The sequence below is a fragment of the Mixophyes fleayi genome, chromosome 1 (genome assembly GCF_038048845.1).
Source record: "Mixophyes fleayi isolate aMixFle1 chromosome 1, aMixFle1.hap1, whole genome shotgun sequence".
Taxonomy (NCBI): domain Eukaryota; kingdom Metazoa; phylum Chordata; class Amphibia; order Anura; family Limnodynastidae; genus Mixophyes; species Mixophyes fleayi.
Window position 1 is genome coordinate 63380056 of NC_134402.1, and position 23985 is coordinate 63404040.

Here is a 23985-nt window from a genome sequence, read left to right on the forward strand (position 1 = left end):
TTTCCTTCATGTACTCCATCTCCTGATTATTTTCATTTACTTGCTTCTAAAAATAAAATGTTTGTTCATGAGTGATTATGGGACTGATGAAACATTAAAGAAACACTTTTATACATTTCTATAGTTAGTCACTTGGTGTAATCACTGAAACCATACGTTTCTGCTCAAACAAGGCAGCAAAAATGAAAACCACCTTATGTATGATGGCTTCATACCAAAATAGTAAATACTATCAACATCAGTTTCTCCAGAACAATAAATTGCTAGAAAATACAGTTCACTCAATTGCACGTTTCCCACGATGGCTGCCATGGTCTGCTAATCTTCCCTCTCTGACAACATGCTACCACCTCAGCAGAAGTGAGGAGAGCATAGCTGGAATGTGGCAGAAAGTGGCTGATCACTGACTTGGGTGGAACGTTGGACACCAGGGGCCTGATTCATCTTCAAACATAATATGAACTCAACTTAACAGCGACGGACCCCAGGAAAAAGCCCCTGAAGACGCCAGAGCAAGGTAAGGCCCTATTGGGCAACACTTCTCCCGGGCCCGAGGCTGTACCTCTCACATGTCCCTTTCAATTTGGTTGGGTACCTCTTTCATCAGACACAAGCCCTTTGGCCAAACCAGGCATTAGGCCTGAGGAACAGATAGTGGGCACAAGACCCGGGCATAGGTAGGCCCAATAGGTAGTAATAAGTGGGCACAAGTCCCTAGCAGTAGTCTTTGGGTGGAAGGACAAATTGGTAGAGTTAACAGGGCATAAGGCCCTTACAGTAGTTTGTGGGCATAAGGCTCCATTGTAGGGATTGGACACAAGGACCCCATAGGTAGCTGGAGCAGGGCACAAGGCCCTTGCAGCAGCTTGTGGGCACTAGGCCCCATAGTTAGTGAGTGGGCATAAGGCCCCTGAGTGGAGGTAGGGAACTAGGTCTGGCAGTAGGTTCCTGGTATGGTGTTGTGCATATGGCTCGTTAGGGAGACGTTAACAGCTACGGTTATTCTGGGGTCAGTGTAGCCGGGGCATTGAGCTTCTCACTATATGGTTTAGTATTGTGCCTTGTGTGTGGTTGTGCTTTGTGTATCACTCGCAGTTGCAAGACGTCAGGTCCCCATTAAAGGTAGGCTCTTGTCCCTGTGTTTCCTCCTCCCCACCTTCTTTCTTTTGTGTTGTCCCTCTGGGGAATTAGTTATCTTCCCCTTACATAGAGTCAAGGGTAGGACACATAGTAGTTTCCCTTCAGTCCCTGGGGCCCCGCAGAGTTGGTGAGGCTGTGGTTGAGTTCCCCATTGTCCGCACAGCACGCCCCTTGTGAGTTCTGACAGGTCCACTTGGGTGCCTGACGCTGAGTTCCGGCAGGTCTGCCTGACTGTTCCAGTTTAGGCGGTGTTACCACCGGGTGAGGCGGGTCTAGTCTGAGTTCTGGCAGCGGCAGCTGACGGTTCCAGGCGGAGGCGTCTGACCAGGGTTCCACCACTGTGTCTTGGTACTGTGCATGGTCCCCTAGATAGTAGACCTTTTCCTTGGTAAGTCCCCGGGAGTTGGGTTTAGTGTGGGCTTTCCCCCGCTAGTTGGTTCGGGGTTAGATCCCCGGTGGATCCTCTGGTGTCAGCATAAGAGTTCCCCACCGTAGCCTCGCGATTAGAGGTGGTGGGAGACAGGGTATTGTCGTTACAGATGACGGAAGGACAAACGGAAGAAGAAGCTAAGTGGAGGAGTGATTTACTGAGTATAACACTAAGTTCCCTTGGCCTGAACAGGCTCCCACCTGTTGGTGGGTGAAGTACTGGGGCGGGATTGTTCCTAGGCTCTCGTACTCGTGGCGTCAAAGTAGTAGCCCATAAGCAAAACGAGGTTTCGGCAGGCGGGTTAGAGTGGATGTCTCTGCCTCGTAGTTTTCACCTCGGACATTGCCCTTTCGTCGAAGGGTAGCAGAGCAGAGCCTCACGTTTGCATCCCCCACAGGGGTTGTACTGCTAGCATGCAGGAAGAGGGGGAACAAGGCGAGCCTCCGATCCAGAGTCCACGGACAGAGGAGGTGGTGTTCCATAGTGTTCCCTCATGAGTAGCAGGGTGTGGGAGAGGGGATTGTGCGGTGTGCTGTGTACCCCTTTTACGACCCTTTACAGACACAGTGAAGAGAGGCGGCCAGGGTTGATGGCATCATCCCTGGCCCACACACAGCATCCACGTGTGTGTGGTGAAACACCACATACACTTAACCGCAGGGGAGTCTGGGAGTTTCCGGGTCTGGACTATAAAAGCCAGACCTGGGACTCCCTATATATATATATTAGAATTCACTCCACTGCATGAAATATACAATACTACAGAAATGGATTTGTAGTGTCGTGTATATATACATTTATGTATGTTTATGTATTTATATATAGATAGATAACTATTGCTGATTTACCTATTTATCTGATGTCTAACTATTGCTTGATATACACTGTCTGGAATATTTAATTTAAGAATATAAATGCTAATTCTTATTAAAGATACATGTGTAAGGAAATTAATGCAAGGATAGCGTAAGGGTTAATAGCATAGGGAATAAAGGTTAATTTATAATGACACTATGCTACTATGTTGGACACTTTAATTGTACACATATATATTTATATGTTGTGAGTATTGGTTCTTTATAACATATATACTGTGAAGTAACGCTGAGATACAGTAGTTATTGGATAAGTAATTCTGTAAGGCTTTAGTGTTATTGAGGGAGGTGAAAGGACTGAATAAGGTGACGTTATTTAAGGAAGAGTATATAGAAGTGCGAGTGTATAACAAGTGTATCTGAGAATAGAATTAAGACTCAATCCACCCATTACACTTCCTCCTGTGCTAAAACAATAATACCTATAGGTGTGCATGGGTTACTGTGACATAATATACGCCCTAACATTAATTCTTAGATACACAGATGAAAAGAAAATTTTGTACATCAGATTTCTCTTTATCACATCAATTAAATTTCCCAAGTTTATCTTTCAGGAGCTCAGCAATTGTTTTTTCGTTATATACTACAATTTACAATGTGTTGCAGAATGAAATTAATCTAACAGTGGTAACTCTAATAAATAATCAATTTACCATAAGGCGATTAATCAATTCCATGTCTTCTGCCCAGGAATAATAACCAATACAAGAAAGATACAGACATCCTAAAATAAGAAACAGAACATGCATAAGAATCACAGTGCAAACTTGCTCAGGGATTATACAGTTTAACATTCTAGATTAATGTCATGGCTATTTTTTGTGAACTTTTCCCCCATTGCTCATACTTGTGGAAAAACTTAGTAGTAATGATTATAATTTGAGATTTACTCGCACACTAGGGGGTAAATGTATTAAAGTCCGTTTTTTTCAACTCGCCGGAAGTCGGCGAATTGACAGCTAAAATTTAAAGCAGCGCTGGCTTGTAAAAGGCAAACTTGCCTTTACAAGCCAGCACCGCTTTAAGTGTTAGCTGTCAACTTGCCGATTTCCGGCGAGTTGAAAAAATCGGACTTTAATACATTTACCCCTAGATCCTTGTTCTATCGATTTTTTTGATTTGTCCTTTCGAGTGGTGGATGGTTCCATCATCTCGAGAACATTCAAGAAGAAAGTTGATGTAACTAATTACCTCCATTACAAGAGTTCACATTTCAGACCTTGGAGGCATAATATCCCTAAAGGACAATTATTAAGACTCAAATGGAATTGTACGGAGGAATCTGACTATCAGATACAAGCAAGTGAACTATTGTAGACTTTCCGTAAGAGAGACTATCCCGATCCCCTTCTTAAGAAAGCTCTTGAGAATGTAACCTTGGTTGATAGAAGCTCCTTACTTCAAATTAAGCCAGACAGTCAGAAAACAATTGATAAGGATGATACATTTGATCAAGTGTTTATTTCTAAATATACTAAAAGGTCTGGAGAGATAATAAATATAATCAGAAAGAACCATTTAATACTCCTACAGGATCCAACTTTGAAACAAATATTGCCAGAACAACCGTAAATAGTTTTTAAAAAGAACTCCAATATTAAAAATTTGCTAGCACCGAGTCTTTTAAGAGAGTTAGGTGCGGGCACAACAGAAGGAGAGAATTGGTTACCAGGACAACCGAAGGGTTGTTTCAAATGTGGGGGTACTAGGTGTATTACCTGTGGTTATATAAGAGATAAATTCAAATTGCTCACATTTAATGGTATACATTACCCTATCAGAAGCTTCATCAATTGTAACATCAAATATGTGATTTATGTTTTGGTTTGTCCGTGCAACAAATCGTATGTTGGAAGAACTATCAGGGCCTTGAAGACACGTTTTTTAGAACACAGATGGAATATTGTAATAAGTCCCTCACACACAGTGTTTCACGTCATTTTATTGAAATATATAATTCTTGTTTGGATGACTTGGAAGTTTTTGGTATTGAGACGAATAAAGATAGTGTTATGTTTCATAATGAACATTAAACACAACCTTTGAGTGCCCCGGAGACACATTTTTCTCTTTCTTCTATCATACTATTAACATGATCTTTATGTGTGGGTGCACCTCTTCTATGGCTCCATTAGCTTAATTGTGAGAAATTGGGATATACATAGATCCGGAAGAAATAAAGGTTATCCTGGTGCAATATAAAGACAACTTTTGGAACAATTATAAATGCAATCTAACAGATACTAACAGATACTGAAGGACTTACCAAAGAGACATAGAGTAGTCACCAAAATAATCACTTTGTGTTGTAACATTTTCCTGAAAGACACAATGTAAATTATCAATATGTGTTTTAGTTCATGGCTTTTCTGGTGTACATACAAAAATAGTGCAACTTTTCAAAAATGAAAAAGTGAAAAATGAAGTGTTACAGTAAGGCTAGGTACACACTGAGGAATTTTCCGACCGACGTGTTATCTACAACGTTTTACCAACAACTGAAGGTCCGATCGGGCGGGTGATTCATACATACACACTGTTTTAAACGATTAATGAAAGACCGACCGGCCAGGCAGTGATTTTTAACAGACGTATTGTTGTGTTTAAAAGATTTGGTTTTCGTACACACTTAAACCACATATATGGTCCCTGTAGCGATATCCCCAAGAAATTTAAATAAGGGACTGAGCATGTTCACAAAAACTCTTAAAAGGAGAAGGAAACACATCTTCCCCATCATTCTGTAACACATACTTGGTTACAGTGCACGTTCATTCACAACTGAACTTGAGTTCCGTTTATTACTGTGATAGAAGTAAAATGTTAAAAATATTTTATCCTTTTCTCGTGGACACCATCGTTATATCTGATGATAGTTCTGAGGGAGAGACAAATATTGGTAGTCCTTTAAAGGGTGTGGTCGAGAAGATGGAGAAGCTGAACAAATATTTTCAAGAATTAATGGTAAACATCAGTGATGCAAAAAAACCTAAAAAAACTAGAAGAAAGATTCATGGAGATGTTTCATGTGTTTTAAGAAAATTTAAGCAGTTATATATTATGGTGCTAATATATTTATCTTTTTTATCTCTCAATTTTCACAGGATATTTTTGGAAAAATGTTCAACAATAAATCTGTTAGATTAAGAATGATTTATTTTGTGTATTTTAGAGCACTATATGTATTAATAAGTAAATAAAGGCACAAGTATAAAACATTAAAATATTTTAAATATACATGTACAGGGTTACAAAACATGTACAATATTCATTGCCATGTACACAGGTGTATAAATATTCTAGCAGCCATACAATATACATCTATATAGTACATGTACACAGTTGTATAATTGGGCAGACAGATAAATCTAATGCAAATCTTTTATATTTCAAATATATGTTTTTTTATTCTATGCTAGAGTGACTAAGGGGCAGTGTCGGACTGGCCTGCCGGGGAGCCGGGGTATCCCCCGGGAGGCCCTGTTGCCTGATAACCCCGCCCTCTTTGTTGGTGAGGCAGAGCAGAGAATTACCGAGTTGCGGTCAGTCTACATATGAAACGGAGACTGTCAAACTAATCCCTGCCTACAGCCAGCACGTGAGAACACTTCCTGCTCCTGAGACAGAGAGAGGCAGAAATGCTTCACAGTGACACAGATCTCAGATTACTCCTTCTGCTGTAGTTGCAGGCGTCCTGTAGTCATAAAGTTGCCATCCTAACTGCAGTGAGTCCGTGTAATCAGTAAGTAATAAATCGTGCAAACTTCTCTAGAGCTCTCCACTGTGTGACCTCGGAGGGAGGGAGATAAATTAGAATGGCTTCATTGCAATATACGTCTTCAGTGCCTCTATAAAAGGATCCTATTGCAGCTGACCAATGAATGGATTCCTAATAAACTATTAACCAAATTCACTGTTTATATATCATGTTCCATGTTTATTTGTTTTCAATCAATTGTGGGACTCTATTCCCTATAGAAGCATATCTTAATCAGAATAAAACACATTCAGACAGTTAGGTCCTTATAGGATTGCATCTGCTATATGCTTTAATATTAATGTTTTGCTTTTGTCCTTTGTAGTGGCATTGGATTATTATTGAGTGTACATTTTGTGGGTAGATCATTTTTTAGAGTCCTGTTTTTATTTGCCAGTGTCTAGAGTGTAATTAGATTAATGTAATATTTTAAATGTGCATATATTTTTATGCTAATAATTTTGTGGTCTCCATAGTGCTTCATGGATATATTAATTTTTAGTCTATACCCTTATATTGTGGTTTTCATATGATGAATGGTTGATCTCTAGTACTGTAGTATAGCATTTGTTTTCTGTGTACACTATGAGGGGAGAGAACACTAACCACAAAGAATGGACAGCACACAAATAGCTGATGATGATTGATTGTATTCAATTCATCCCTCCCCTTTCCCTGTCTCCCCTGTTTCACACAGTGCCCTCCATGCTGCATTTGCTCCCCTTCACTTACTTTCCTATTGACTTCTTTCTTCTCTTCTGTCTTTTCCTTCGCGGCTCCTCACTGCAAATGTCCTCTTTTTCTTTATGGACCATACTAAGGTGCTATACGTTGTCCTCCATGGCCTGACCCCATCCCCTTTAATGACTGACCACAACCCCTCTTACAGTTGGCCACACCCCATTGTAGTGGGCCCCTACCGCTGCATTTCCCCCGGTGGGCCCTTCATGTCCCAGTCCGACACTGCTAAGGGGCATTATTATACAGGCAGATATATGCAATACACATATATAGAAAACAAAGCTACACGCTTTTCTTGTAGACTGTACAGACAAAGGTGTATAATTAAACACTCAGACATGGTATACAGCACACATCAATGCAGTAGACAGCTATTATTGCTTTATCATTAGAAACACCTAATTCCCAATTGACTGATGTGCGGACACCACCCCACGTGGGAGACGTACAGGCATCAGTAAGTTACATACACCCCCCCCCAAAGCAGTCACAGCTCGAGGAACTATCAGCAGTTGGTCATAGATCAATCAGAAATTTATGCACATTGTATGATCGTAAGTTGACTGGAACGAGATTATTAAACAGTACGACCAACCAAATGAACCGACAATCAGAACTTTGGAGCGACTTCCGACCATCGTGTATTTATACACACCACGAACTAACGGTTGTACGTTGGCTGTTTTCTGTGACCAAAATCCACCTGAGGTGTCTCCCCATTATTCCACCATATCAGTTAATTTATCCTTGGTTTAAAAAATAACCTGCTCTCCCCAACCTGCACTAACTTAGCCGATCACCGTCTGTGTTCTCCTCCCCCACTGCAGTCACCTCCATGCTCTGTACAGAGATGCAGTAAGTGTGCGGTGACAGGTCAGTGAGTGGCCAGATAACCTCTTACCTCCTCTTATATGGTTCATTTCTGGGCATGCGCAAAGTGATTTTACACAAAATACTGCACGTGTCAGCATTTAAGTTCCTTAATAAATCAGGCACTGAATGAATAATGTTCTTTGACCCTAGTCAGACACACATTAAAAAGGAAAGATGGCAATGTATTATAGGTTCTGCAGCGCAATGTGACTCATTCAGTCCCTGTGATCCCCCACACTGAGGGCCAGCTGCTTACATGGAGGATCTGCAGATGGCGGCTTAACTGTGAGTCTGATGGTAGCTCCATGTCTGTGATACGATGAGAGTGTGATGCTGGACTATGATGTCACAGCCCAACGCCACATCCCAGTCTGAGGAACAGCAGATGCCGCCCCCTAACTCCTGAGGCAGTGCGTGGGCTGGGGGCCCAATATTCGAAAGAGGATGTTACCTCTGATGGGGGAGAGCACCTCTGCCATCCTTACTATTTTGGACTTCATATAACAACAATCTTGAAATTTAAGAGTTAAACTTGAATCTAAAGATTTTAGACTATATCACCCTGAAGGGCATATAATGCATATAATCATATATAATGCATATAATAATGCATATAATGATATATAATGCAAATAATAATGCATATAATGATATATAATGCATATAATGATATATAATAATACATTTAGGACCTCATTTAGAGTCGGACACAAAGTCCGTTTTAGTCGCATCCAACAAAAAAACACTATCATGCATGTGCAGAAAGCACCATATCCGCCTGCATCTTGGACACTTGCGCCTAAAACAGACTTTGCGTCCGACTCTAAATGAGGTCCATAATGTCCTGAAGGGCTGCATTCAGAAACTGCTGATTAGTACAACCACACACATGAGATTGTTGTTATCATTTTCTTTTCCAGATCACTGAGTTTACAAGTAATAATGATCATACACCATAGACAAGTATATCAGCAGCTGGAAGTTTGTATAATATGATTATGAATTTCAGTTGAATGAGCAACTATTTCTACAAGTAACTAATCAACTGAAAAAGTCTGAACCACTCTACACAGAGCAGATTCCAAATCCTAGTACCTCAGCTAACAATGGATTCAAATTCGGATAAACACTTACCTCTCTAAAGCATTTATGTGTGTAACTGCATGCCTGAGGCTCAACCTGTCCTTCTCTATAAGCTTCAGGTCTGAGGGGAGAAAACACATGTTACATACATGGCACAGTGGGCTAAAATATTTTTGAAGGGGTTATATGTAAAGTGAGCTATAAATATCATTGTTCAGAATCTACCCAGAAGATATATTCACATAATACCTAACACAACAAATACAAGTCATAGTTATAATTAGAAATTGGGGTGTAGAGATGTTTAAATTACTATTTTGATGTGTACCATTGCAGATCAGGAATTGGGCTCACACTACGTATATTGCCTGCCTGTCTCTCTATTTTTATTATAATAACTATTATTATTTTTATTATTATTATTGTTATTTATAGCGTCTCTTGAAATAACAGCAGGTTTCTAGATGACACAATATTTTCTGGATGCTGCCAAACAATCTGGTGATGACACCTTCCCCATATGCTCTGCTGCTAAACCGCTGTTTTTGAGATGGTTCTTTGTGGGACTAATAGAAATATAATTGCAGCTCCAGATTTAGTGACCACTGTTTAGTAGACAGGGGCACCTGTTGTTGGCTTAATTGACATTTCTGCCCTTGAGAGTGAGATATGGTCTTTGGCCTGGTTCTAGTTCTCACTCAGTTAGCTGTTCCCTTCCCCTCGAGTACTAATGTCTTGAGTCAAGTATTCAAGTTCAAGGCACTATAGAAAGTCTTGACCGTGGACAATAGTAAAATGGAGAGAGAATACTGACCTACACTGTGAGTTTAGTGGCTGTGAGCAGTATCCAAGAGATAAGCTACCCTGAGATCTGAGAATTTGAGTTTCAGTGCTGAACTGAGAAGAGACAGAGAGTAGTAATGGACATGCTGGGAAAGACAGTGTGCCAAGTCCGACACTGTAGATTTAACTTACTGAGAGCGCAAAAAAGGTTACCCAAGTCAAGCGACAAGAGACCAGATACCTGTGGAAAATACCCGTCTGACCATAGAGAAAACAGGTGGTTGAGGGAGACAGTGTAAAGGGTCTAGATGCAGAGTAACAGTCCCCAAGAGGAAAAAGTGACATCTCTGATGTAAACCTGTGAACCACGGTCATCATAATTTATTACTTTCAACTAAGTGAAGTGCTGGAGGAGATGGTCTGACGCCCATTCTTGATCCCAATGTCGAAGTCAGTAAATTGGATAAAGTCATTTCAATTAAAGTCTAGCAAACTTGGTTGTCTTTGTCTGAAAAGATGCGTACGGTACGCTACGACGTACAAGGGCACGCTACGGCGTGAAAGGGCGTACGCATCCACTACACGTGGCAGCAACAGTAATTGGTCTTTTACCATACATTCGCACAAACACGCATACTTATAAAATAGTACACATTAATGGTAGTTGCAACACATAGTCAGTTATGTCGAAATATAGTAGTATTTATATGTTATATCAGAGTTACATGCATATTAGTGAAATACACGGAACGGGTTGAAGGAATAACATCATGAGTGGTATCATAATGAACCTTGTCACATATCCTACTGTTTGGTTCACTCTGCGAGGGAATCGCAGAGTGCATACGCAAGTTATGAATGATAGGGAATTATGAACTACTTAAGACTAAGGAATCTTGGCGGGAAGAGCAGAGCATACCCCCTGCAGAGATGACCCCCTCCTTTGGATTCCTTTGTATGAACTGGCCAATGATGACGACCCCTTGGACCTTCCTGAGACCTGGACCAATAGATGCAAGCTATTCCATCTTCATTGTATTACTGTATGTGATTGTGTATATAAGCAGCAGCTTGTGATCCAGTGTGCAGACATCTTGTCCCCAGACTTCAGGATTGAATGACTGCACTGGATCCAGAGCGCCTGCGATAAGTAACGGCTGTATTTACTATTATTTTGCTTGAGCATATTTATTCTACTATTTGTGAATAAATCTTTGTGCTTTGGAAACACAACTCGAGGTTCGACAATCGTTATTGGTTAGCGACAATACGCACATAACACCAATTACTGAGCTGGCTATTACACTTGCATGTACAAGGGCCCTTAAACTTTAAACCTCTAAAAGCCTGAGAAATGAGAAAAGACAACTGAACTAGTCTAAGTAAAACCAGAACAAGAGGTAGGTGCAGATGTAAGATACACATTGACAGCTGCCTTGTCTGACGTCAAATATGATCTCGTGTTTGGGCTTCTCTAGTACATGACCTGTTGACCTATTGCTGGTTGTCTATGAAAACAGTCAGAAACCTGATAATAGCCTAAGCGATCAGTGCTGGTAACTGAAAATAAATGAATGCATCAGGTGGAGAGGAGCGATTCTATTACATGAATTATTAGTTACGATGGAGGTAAAAACCACGTAACCCAGTATCTGGGTGAGAAGATGGAAGAATCCTCAATTTCTGTTCAACCTATATACTATTGTGTCACAAAATGGTCCTTCAACACTGGCATTTGATCTCTGCTGACCCATATTTATACTCTAAGATCCAATCTTCTGTCTCTCAGACCTGGTCTACAGTGTTTTTTTATTTTCGCTGTCCCGCTCATGTTTTTTTACACATTGGTGAAAATTCAAAAAGTACATTCATCATAATGTACATAACATTTTTCATAATTTTAGGATAGAAAACATCTCCTATTAATTATTTATAACACATTCAACATTTAACTTCAACTAAACCTAAACAATGTATTGCAAATGTCTTTGAAGTTTTCTCCCTGAACCTTATTGTTTGTGAACAGCCACTTATGTTCTCTTCTAGAGAGAATTCTAGAGAGAAGGTGTTTGGTGAACCATAGATTTATGTTTCTTAAAGTGTTGGGGTTCAGAGTAGGGAGGGAGATGAGAGGGGCAGAGGCAGAAAGAGGATTAGGGGAGAAGAATATGAAATTGAACCATACAGATTGGTGGTCTTGTATTTGAGTAAGTAGTGAGAAAGAAGAACTTTGCCTATAATAGCTTTGTTAAGAAACATTGAGTTTATTCAAATACTTTCATGATATTAGATTGTTCTCTCTCAGAGTCTATACTTTTATGTTGTTATAGAGCTGTTTTTGTTATAACAGTAGCTTTTCTTTACATGTGTGTTACCTCTATTTTAAAGTCAGTTTACAATGGAAGGTTGGGCAATGTATACCTGCTTTAAAGATAGCTTTAAAATTGGGTTGGTATCACTTACCCATAAGGTGATCTTACATAATTGGGCCGTACCTACATCTCCTTTTTTAACTGAAATAAAAGGAACTGATGGAAATCCTCTACTTCAACAGACAGACGACTCTCTCTTGTACTGAGAAAGGAGTGTCCAAGTTTTATCTAACATAAGAAGTGTAGATGGTTCAATTCAAAGTAATATAATGAAAATGTTTGAATCCACGAATAGGTTTTTATATAAATCAGCAGCTCCTCTTCTGGGGAAGATACATGAATGGGTTGATGTAACAGAACTTAGGTAATGAAGCTATTTGTGCTTTTACTAGTAACTCTGGCTCCCTCTCTCCTCCCTTCCTCCTACTCATAAACACCTCTCATGTTCTGTAGGAGCTTACACTCTTCTCTTAGAATACGCTACTGCACTGAGTGATCAACCTGTTTTGTGTTTTTGTTTTTTAAGGCTTCCCTTTTTCCCATCTTCGTTTTTTGAGATTTATATTATTAAAAAATGTTCAGGAATAATGATAGTAAGATTCTATCTTTTCTCCTAATGATTTATGGTATCATAACCAATTCTTAAATACATTTACTGAAATCCTACCATAATGTTATGTTCCTCTATCTGTTGTTCCAATTTTGTAGCCATTACCATATACACTAGGGGCCTGAGTCATTAAGGAGAGCAAAGCATAAAAAGGAGTAACTTTGCACCTGGGCAAAACCATGTTGCATTGGTAGAGGAGGTAAATTTAAAATGTGGGGACAGATTTATAGTTGGGGTAGGGCATGTCCTAGATCAACTTTAAATTTGAATGTAAAAATAATGCTATCAAGAATTTCTGTGCTAGATGAAAAAACAGCCAGTATTTAACTTATGTGCAGAATAATAAGCTACTTTGTACCCATTGCATTGTAACATGGTTTGTGCCAGAGAACATTTACTCATTTTTTATCCCTTACTTTCCTTTACGACTCAGGCCCTATATGTATTACGTTACATCAATTAACCCATCTGCCATTTATGTATTGTCTTCTTTGTATGAAAATGTAATTTTTGATTATTATTTTTTTTTTAAAAAGGGGTTGGATAACTTTCTAGCAAAAAGATAACCTATTTGGTTATTGAAATAATTATATGTAAAATATTGATTTTAGATATGATTATTATTTTGCAAGCAGCAAGATTTTTTACAATCTAATGCAAACTTTGAATGCCTTTAATGTGTTTAATGTGTGACTGTAATGTATGACTGTAATGTGTTTAATGTACTTAATGTATGACTGTACTGTGCTTAATGTATGACTGCAATGTGTTTAATGTGTGACTGTAATGTGTTTAATGTGCTTAATGTAATGTGTTTTCAGCCATCTGACTAAAAACATGAGTAGTTGGACTGACTATATGAATGTTTTACATTCTGCGGTAAAGTGCGGTCTCACCTGTACAATTGCCAGAATTCTTATAGTTGTTAATCTTCATGATGCTGAAAAATAAAGCAAAATATAACAGGAAACTAGTGAGAACTTGTTGTAGGAAAGTTACACTATGGTGTCAGTGTCTATTGTATACATTTGAAGGCCAGTTTAAATCCATACAATGCTGTTTTCATGCATTTAGGAGGAATCAGTTCAACTGAATGTCCTACTCAGTGCAGTAAAAGTGCATAGAAACTGCATATAGATTTTTCATGCATTCAACAAGTCTCCATTCAGTTAAGAGGAGAGAGATGGAGTCCTTTAAAAGACATGCAGATTATTAATGTGACATATATATATATATATATATATATATATATATATAAAATAATAATTTTATTTGATTTTATTTAATTTTTTAGGATCATATCTTCATTAAACCAGCAAATTATCTATAATATGTGGATGTGCAGCGGCACCAAGCAAGAGCAGGCAAAGCCGACAGCGCTCACTGACTGCCGGCAAGTTTAACAGTACGGACCGATTGCGGAGAATGGAGATTGTGAGTCAAGGATTTTGTCCAGCAGATACACATTTATTGACAACTATTTCTGCCGGACTGTGGTTAAACCCACAGTACAACACCACTAGGAGAACAAAAGAACTGCTACAAGTGGTTTAAGTATTTACCATGGAGCTTGCTGATTACTGCTCCTGATAGTGGTTATTAGGTATAAGGTGGTGAACAACTAACTGCACAGGTTATAATTAAAGACAAAGATTTATGCAATAATAAGTCTTATTACAATTAAGTAATGATCCTCTGAAGCTACATTTTGCGAAGTCTGTACAAGTTTTGATATGTGCTCCATTAAGTTCTTAACTTGGACAATATTACTCTCAGGTGACATTGCTCTTTTTTATAAAGTTAGGTAATTGTATTTATGATTTGTATGTTTGATTTTTGTTTTTGTAATAAATTCATAATTTTTACGAAACTGGCATAGATAGTTCATATATCTATTATCTGACAATATTAAGATATAAGACCTCCACTTATATTGAGATCAGACAATATACTGTATATTAACATGTTTGTAAAAAATCCACTTTTAAATCCACCCCAGAGTGGAAAAAATAGAGATATAAAACCATATTATAAAGCCATATTGAATCAAGGGAGAATCAATACACTCCCCATCACCTCAATATCTCAGAATACATAATATTTTAATTATAACTTAATATTGACATACAAACTATAACATTGGCTCAATATGAATAAGGTTTATAGATATATAGAGTGCAGAAAACTGCTATACAAACATTAGAAATACATTAATCAATAGAGCAAAATCATAAATAAAGGGGATTATAAGTATATAGCATTTTTTAATACACTTTGGGTATATTTACTAAACTGCGGGCTTGAAAAAGTGGAGATGTTGCCTATAGCAACCAATCATAGGTTGCCTATAGCAACCAATCAGATTCTAGTAATCATTTATTTAGTACATTCTACAAAATGACAGCTACAATCTGGTTGCTCTAGACAACATCTCCACTTTTTCAAACCAGCAGTATAGTAAATATACTCCTTTAATTCTTCATACGCATTCTATTCTATTTTGATTTTATATCACTGGTTTTTAATAGAGATCAAAGTAAGAAAAAAACAATATTTATATAAGATAGGAGAAACATTCTGTATAAAACCTTTTAGGTAGACGTTGCTCGCAGGCTGTTTTGAGTATATCTAACAAGATCTATTTATTGAAGATGAATGAAAGTTACCTTTTTGGAGACTTCTCCTCAGCTCTTTTATTAGAGGCATCACCGCCTTTGTCTGCTACAGTAAGCGAACGCAGAGGTTGTTTCGCTATCCTCTTGGTGCGTCGTGGCATTAGCGATCCTAACTAAGACACAAAGTCTCAACAGTCAGATCAGTCACGTACAGTGTCAAACTGCTTCTTTACCTGACCACTGTCACCTGACCACTGACAATAGGAGAACAGATGTCACAGATATGTCACAATGACGGTTAGAATTCTAAACTCCTCAGCTGACTTGGTGGAGCTGCCATCATGCAGGAAGTAGTAGATCTGAGCCATCACTGTGAGGAGAGCTGGAGGAGCCCCAGGAAGCACAGATGCATGGAACCATGGGGCTCTGGCTAGGGGGAGGAAAAGTGTAGTAAAATTTATCATAAAGGTGTACGTGCAGTTTTAAATAAAACTTGTCTGTTTTTAATGCTAAAATAGTGTTTGGTTTTGCCTAATTTGTAGCTTATATGAATGATGTGAGTGAGAGGACATCTGGACTGTGTATATTACATGTATTACACTTTTGTGTGTGCTACTTTTTTGTTACGTTCTTCTGAGAGTGCTGTGAAAAACAATTATCTGAGATAGTACCCCATGGATTCTGTTAAAGGTATACAATGCGACCCATTGACCGCCACCTCTGAGCTGCTGCCTATGTCCTCTCTCAGATGTTCATCTCCACAGTAAGGGGTATCCCTAAAAATGTGCACTTTTCATCCCTTTATTTTGTTCCAATAATCTTGCTTTGTATAATGAAATCTTGTTTCTGTACTGCAAAAGAGGGGGATACCAGTGTGTCCACTTCATACTTAACAAGGGAAACCCTTCTCTCTGTCCAACTTCTCAGTTTGGCCTGTGCAAAGTTCCACTCTTCTGCAAACGCCGACATCTTGCTTTGTAAACAATGCGCTTTGACTGAGGTCATACTGGTCATACTGGATACGACATTGGTATCTCATTTTCTAATGGGAGGGAAGGCTGCAGTGATGATGAAAGCAATTGCAGTAGACACTGAAAAGAAATATGCAAGGCTAAGGGGAGATTTGACATAAAAGGGGGCTGTGGCCCCAAAAGGGGTCACAACCTATAACTAAGCATGTCAGGGCCAGGGTGAGCCTCCAAAGGCCTTGAGCTCCCTCCCAGTACATTGTAAACATGTATTTATAGAACAAATAAAAAAAGATTTAAAACTAGTACAAGAGGAAATTAAACTGACCAAGAGGGGAACACGTCAGAAACACAGATAAGATTAGGAGGAAGGGGAAATATTGAATTGGAGCCATTATGCTGCTGCATTCATCGGAGATGAATAGAAAAAAATGAGAGCATGAGAGGTGTCATGTTGTTGTAACAGAGACAGTATATTCTGTTCTATTCCATATATATATATTATACTTATATGTACATATTAGAATCTTGTCAGGTCCTTGTGGGCACCCACTTTTAAGCTGTGCCTCTACAAGCATCAATGTGTGGCACTCTTGCTTGGTGTTGTGCGGGCACTTACTTGGGATATCCTGTTGTGTCGCCCTCCCCTTCTGCTCCAGCTATGGCATGGATGTGGCATCTGCAACCAGGGGGTCCCTAGAACATACAGATTTAAATAGAGATACAGTGAAGTCACCACTAGTGGTGGTGCAGAGCAAACGTAAATAAATATTGGGCACCAGACCATATCATAACGAAAATAAACAGTTTTTATTTTCCAATGTCTTCTCCTCCTGCACATATCATAACAGTTGCAATCTATAGGTCACAAGCGCCAAACTCCTCCAGCATAGATCAGAGCTTTTAGCCTCGTCTGATGAGGCTTTCTGCTCTCTGCACTCACGGATGTCAGCGGGTAATACAAGGGGTAGGAGCGTTACATGGCTGGGGAAGCTGGTGTTATATGTCTGTCATTCAGAGGTGCATTAAGGCTCTAGGGGGCCTGGGGTACTTTAGACAGGAGGGCCCCTATAATGTAACATGGTTATCATTTTAGACAAATACACAGGCAATACTGTGTGCACTACTGTTAGGTGCACACAGCTCTGCCTTCACGAGCAGTACAGTGTGAAGCGGGACATACCTCCCAACTGTCCTTGTAGTCAGACAAAATCCTGACTAAGCGAGACAGTCACCCATATTCAGGACTGCCCCACCAGATTCATGATAGTTGGTAGACTGTCCTGCTCTCTCCTACCTGACTTGTCACTTTCACCACCTGTGGCTGCTGGTGTCTTTAGCTCAGTTGCTGCTTGTCTGGATCCTGCAATGTTGGAGGCGCTATTTGGAAAAAATAATGGGTACATGAAATTTAGTAAACTCTAACCAGCTGTTAAATCAATAGCACCCATGTTTTATATTTAGGCCTCCCTCCAGCCACAGCATTAAAATAATAGTATTCCCATTTAATATATAAACCTACTGACCTCCCTCTCAACAGCCCCAGCAATAAATCAAATAGCACTTACATTTAAATATAACAATTTCCCACAACCATCCCCGGCATTAACTAATTCATATTTTTTTTTTTTTTTTTTGCGAGGCAATAAATAGAAAATTGCAGTGATAAAACATAAATAGAAAGAATACATATGCAATCCTACAATAATTTAAGTATAACATTTAATAAGAAAAAAAAAGACATTTATGTCTAAAGAAAAATTAACAAAAATATCAGTTTTAAGATTATAAACCCAGTTCCTCTAAAATCCCTAAAACTAGGATGTAACCAAAAAGTAGAAATTTTAAAAGAGGTGGTTAGAGTGGTATTAACCTCCCATAAGAACAATTGGAGGGTCGTCTGACAATATTCTAAACTCATACCATGATTTTAGACCAAAACAAGAATTTATTTGTTCTTTAATAACACTGGGCAGTGAATCTATATAGTTCTCCCAAATTTGAAAAAAAGCCTTTAGTCAGTTTTTCTTTGTATAAAGAAGCTTCCAACCAATCCATTTTAAAAATATAAAATAGTTTAGTTTTAAATATTGCCAAGAATGGAGGAGATTCTTGAATCCATAGCTGTAGTATACTTTTCCTAGCAGCTGCGGAAATAACCATTAACATCTTCCTACTTCCCTTGGTCATCCTGTAAGTCTCAGGGATAAGTCCCAAGATCGCCCACTCTGGAGACAGAGGAAGCACATAATTCAACAAAACATTAGAGGCATACCGATGTACCTCTTGCCATGAGCTGCGGCGGCCGCGGGCACCGCCGCGACTCACTTCCTGCTCTCCCTGGCGTCCCGGCCATCGCTATGACGACTGGGATGTCACTTTCTGTTTCACGGTTCCGATCGCTGCCAGGGCAACGCCCAGACGCCGAAATCTCTGCTCTCGCGCCCGGCCACTCAGTACTGCCGGGTGCGCGCGCTATAGCATGCGGGCTAATTAGGTCCTTATTATTAATTTACATAAACCTGTGTGTTGTTGCAGGGCAATGCCCTGATTGGTTGGCTACAGTGTAAAAGGCTTAGCCTCCCTGCCGGTTATAGCGTCCTGTTTCCAGTACTGCTGCCAGCTTTCTAGCTATTGTTTGGTGTTTAACCTTCGATTGATTACCTGTGTATGACCTTGCCTGTCCCCAGATTCTGAACCATTGCATGATTTATTGCTTGTACTCGGACTCTGCACCTTTGCCTGTGATCCTGATCCATTGCCTGTCCCCGTATTCTGAACTGTTGTGACCCCGACCCTGCTGGTACCTGTCATCTCCGGTGCTCCGTCCAGTCTGCAGATGGCTGGCCTGCCCATTCCGTGTGTTACCTCCTGTACCTGTGTGCAGCCGTGTGAGTATAAACTTATAATACTTTGAGTTTAAGACCTGGGGCATCTGAGTACCTGTGAGCATAACCAGTCTCTACGGGAAAGGCGGCTGCTAAAGGTGAAGACCTCAGCTACCTGTTCTATAAGTTTATGCCGCACTGGTTGTCATAACACCTCTCTCCAGAAATGCTTTATATAAGAGCAATCACACATGCAGTGATAGAAAGAAGCATGATCAGCCTGGCACATAAGACATTTTCTAGAATCAGAAAGCCCTAGATTGTATCTTCAGTGTGGTGACAAATACCCTCGATGATAAATGTTGTAAAACATTTCTCTATAGGCGTTACAAGAGAGACTATGAAGTGAATCTAACAATGTCTTAAGTATTGTATCTTCTGAAATATGTGGAAAAACATTCAACTAATAGGATAGACCTGAATATGTTTTAGTAAAGTCAAAGGAGTTATTTTGTTATAATATAACGAAATAACTTTCCTCCCAGAAGATAGCCTGTCCAACAACCGGTTGAGGTCATTACTCCAATCAACCATTTACACCTGCGAATGTGAGAGCTCCAATTTAACCAAAATCTGAGGTATTGTTAGAGAGTCCTGTAAAGAAATATTAACTAGTAATTTATTGTTTTTAATACCCCACATATACCAGTCATTGAAAGGATGAGAAGCATGACCAAGCTGAAATTCTTGATTATGTAAAAAATGTAGGTCTAATGAATAATAACTGTACAAATGTAATTTACGTTGAGTAAAATGCCAAGCTTTCCAAACAGACATTAAAAGAGGGGTATCCACAATATCTTTTGGGATTTCTTGTTTATGAAGATGCAGGAAAGCAGTCAGACTTACCCCTGTAAGGAACAATTGTTCCAAGTCATAGTTTACAAAGCTACTGCCTTCATGTATCCAATCTCTAATAAACCTTAAAATTCCTACATATCCATATAGCTTTAAGTTGGGAAGAGTAATACCTGCATTAGTCATACCTTGCTGGAGCTTAATTAGGCCAATTCTAGGCCGCTTTGATTTCCACATACAATTTCTAAATTCTCTTTTCAGTCTCTTTTTATCTGATGGTGAAACTAATATAGGCAACATTTGTAGTGGATAAAGTATTTTGGGAAGAACTATCACTTTTATTAAATTAGCTCAACCCAAATAAGAAAGCCTTAAATATTTCCAACTAGTCATTTCATCCACTACCATTTTAATCACCCTTCTCATCTTAAGACTATACAGCTCATGAATGTTCTTAGGCAATTGAATGCCAGGATCTATTTGCCCAAAATAAAGAATGCAACCTAGTCCATAAGGGTCTGTTCTCTAAACCCAATGACATAGCAACTGACTGGTTAATCAGAAAGCCTGATACTCGTCCAAACTCATTAATTATGTCAAATAATAAAGACAGGGTTATGTGGGGATCAGATATAAACAATAATAAATCATCAGCAAATGCAACCAGCCTAATATCCAGACTACTTACCCTTATTCCTAACTCACACGCAGGATGGGTTAGCAGCATCCTTCCTTGACTTGGGGTGCTCAGGCACCCATAAAGCTGGACCCTATTCTGACAGCCACCTCTGCCCCCAGAAAGCATGAAATGCATGCCACCCCCACATGGGCGTATTACTGAAGGGGTTTTACAGCTGCTGCTCCCTTAGTCCTTATTTTAATCCAGCCCAAGGTCAGTGTTCACGTCAGTGACAGCCCTCCTGCACTGCAACATTATGCTGAGTAGTTCATTTTTTTTACTTTTGACCAATAATAAAGCATGATAATTGTATTGTAATCAATGCAAACAGACTGACAACGTTACCAGTGAAATATGTCATGTATATGACTTTTTATTTCATATATAAATATAAGCAACAATATTCATAAAGTAGTATTGTTCATGTCCCATTTTCCATCAAAAGGGTCCTCACTTTAACTCCTGAAACACATCAATCCACATAGGTGGAAGCTTCAAAGTAATCCTATAAATGAAAAGAGAAAAGAAATTACATCAACATGTGTCTAACAACTAAATCCTTTAATATATTGTCATAACAACAAATACATTAAGCAATTTTTAATTTATGGGACCATCAGGGCAACACAAGAGGCCGCGTGTCTATCAGGAAGATGTGGATGAAATATGGGATGTCCCTTCAGGGAGTGATGAGAAGATCATGATGACTCTTCATGTGGTGGATCTGGACCCAGCCTCACCTGTGCCTGCTCGACCCCACTACCCACTGAGCCGCTGAGCATGAGGCCACCCCTCCGCATCACAATTACCCTGTCACTCACATGACTGCAGCTGTAAAGATTTCAGGCACCACCAGAGAGACTTTATGAATGCCCAAAATAGGCAAATGTGCTTAATTTATCAATAATTAACATGTAATAGATACAGAAGCATCCAAAAAAATGTCCATGTAATGCAATGGAGTACACATTGACATCCATCTTGATGAAATGACAGAGTCTGTGAGGTAACTCAATTCCTGCTGTTGCCCAATTGCGCCATGTCTTGTTGGCACATCGACCAGTTCCATCCAGTTCGACAGAGAGGTTGATGAAGTGTTGCAAACACCAACATCAGTGTCTGCTGTTCCTCCAAGATGAAGTGTATGCACCATGGATAGCGGAGGCAGAGGCTCGAGTAGCCCATTATTACTGCCCCATTATCAATCAAACAGTATTACCTCCTTAATATATTTATATATTAATCTGCCCCTATAATATAACGATATATTAGGAATGCTCCTTAATATAATGAAAAGTTATTATTTACCCAGTATGTTATCTACAAATTAACAACCCCTTAATAAATATCCATTGCCCTCAGAATTAAGAAGTCACTGGTGCCTCCACTTATGTTCTGAGATAGCTCAGACCACATGCTGACTGTTATCTCGCCTATCAGAACCTAAACTATTTGCCTGTCTTCTGTCGGTTTTATGTTCCTTTTTTGGTAACTGCAGCTTCATAAATTACATTCTTTGTAATTTGTATACTACCCATTTGGAAAATCAGAAAGGCAGATTCAAAACCAGCAGTTTTATGTGCGGATTGGTCTTTAGTAAATAAACCCCTTGATGTTATATTATGTGTTGATAATGTATCACATCCATACTCTCTGCTCTTCATAAATGCTGTCTTTGTACAAAGCACATTATGAATATCTAAGTGTCCATACTAGAAGGAAGTGGTCACCACTCTCATAAGTGGGGCATACAATGTGTTATACACTAATTATACACTATTATCCTCTAGCGCTAGATTAGCCTTTGTGTCCTTTATCAGAACGTTAACAAGTTCAAACCAGATTACAACTTATACAGCTTGTTAAATATATCCTACATACCAAACCTACCAATAAAAACAGTTTCCTTGGCTCTACTTATGAACTGTACATTTGAGAATATTCCTATTTCTCTTACCTCAAAAATCATCTCTTCTTGTACCCGGTTCGCAATCTCAGTCAAGCGCGCTCCCAGCTCTCTATAATTTTCCTGCCAAGAGGATAAATAAAACAGAATACATGTGTATCTTAGTTACATATACATATTTAATCTTTTAAGAGAACCTCTAATTTTTATGCTTATGTTTGATAGTAACCTGGCATAGAATATATTGTTTTGTGGTATAACAACATATTTTGGACAAAACAATACATTGTATGTCACGTTTATTAACACACATAGGACAACTTATCTACAAGCTGCTTTGCATTTATTTTAACTAATTAATGACCCGGGAATGTCTGGGAGAATCCCAAATTTCGTGGAGTCACCAGCCCACTCTGTGAGATGATGCAAATAATTCCAGGGCTTGGGCTGAGAGTTTGTGCCAATCAAACCAAGCCAAAGACTGGTGGGAAACACATTGCAAAATGGTTCTCTAGTAGGTTGTAACTTCCAAGCAAACAGAAATCAGAGGAAATCTATATTAGCAGCTCTCCTCTGAGAATCTCTCACCACATCAGCACTCAAGATAGATTTCTTCTTACTACATCCGCTCAGGAGAAAATAAAGGGATTGCTACAATGTAAAACAAAGCCAATAACCTCAAGTTAACTCTTTTCTTTTGTCTAATTAGGATGAAGTCCTGCCTATGTCTGACATGACTTTTAAAAGTGACACCAGTCAGACATAATACTGTAATGGGTTAGCATATTCAATAGGCAGGATGGTCAAAATCTACTTCATCATTATATGTTATTAGGGAAAAAAGATTGGACCTTCTGCAACTTTTGTGTGGTTTTACACTCATCAGAACATTGTGCATGTTTGGAGGTTGCCCATTGGAGTCAGGACCAGTACATGGATTCTCGGAGCCCTAGACAAAGTCTTCAGCTCACCGCCCCTCATACCCCCAATTATCCACTTCAGAGGCATTATTGATGTTTGGACAGATGGCACCAATCCTAATGGTAATCACTGCTCTCTACAGACTGTAAGAGATGATCATGGCCAATTCACACAAGCCCCATTGTAGAATGGAACAGAGTTTAAGATTCACCTTCATTCTCTGGTATGTTTTCACCAAAAGCAGCGTCTCAAGTTCACGTTCCTGTAACTGCATCTAAAAATAAAATATTTGTTGGAGGTTCAGTTACTGAGCAAAACAAGAAAGAAAAGTTGTGTCACATAAACATTTTTAAAGTTAGTCAATTGGTGTAACAATTCAGTTCAACCGCTAAAAACATTCTATGTATCTTAGAAAATTCATCTTTGTTGTAATTAGACCCATACATTAATTTAGAGTTAGCTATAAGTCTTTTAGATATGTCCTTACATGACTGTTTGACTTATATATACATTACAAGATTGTATAAGTCGAGTACTCTGCTT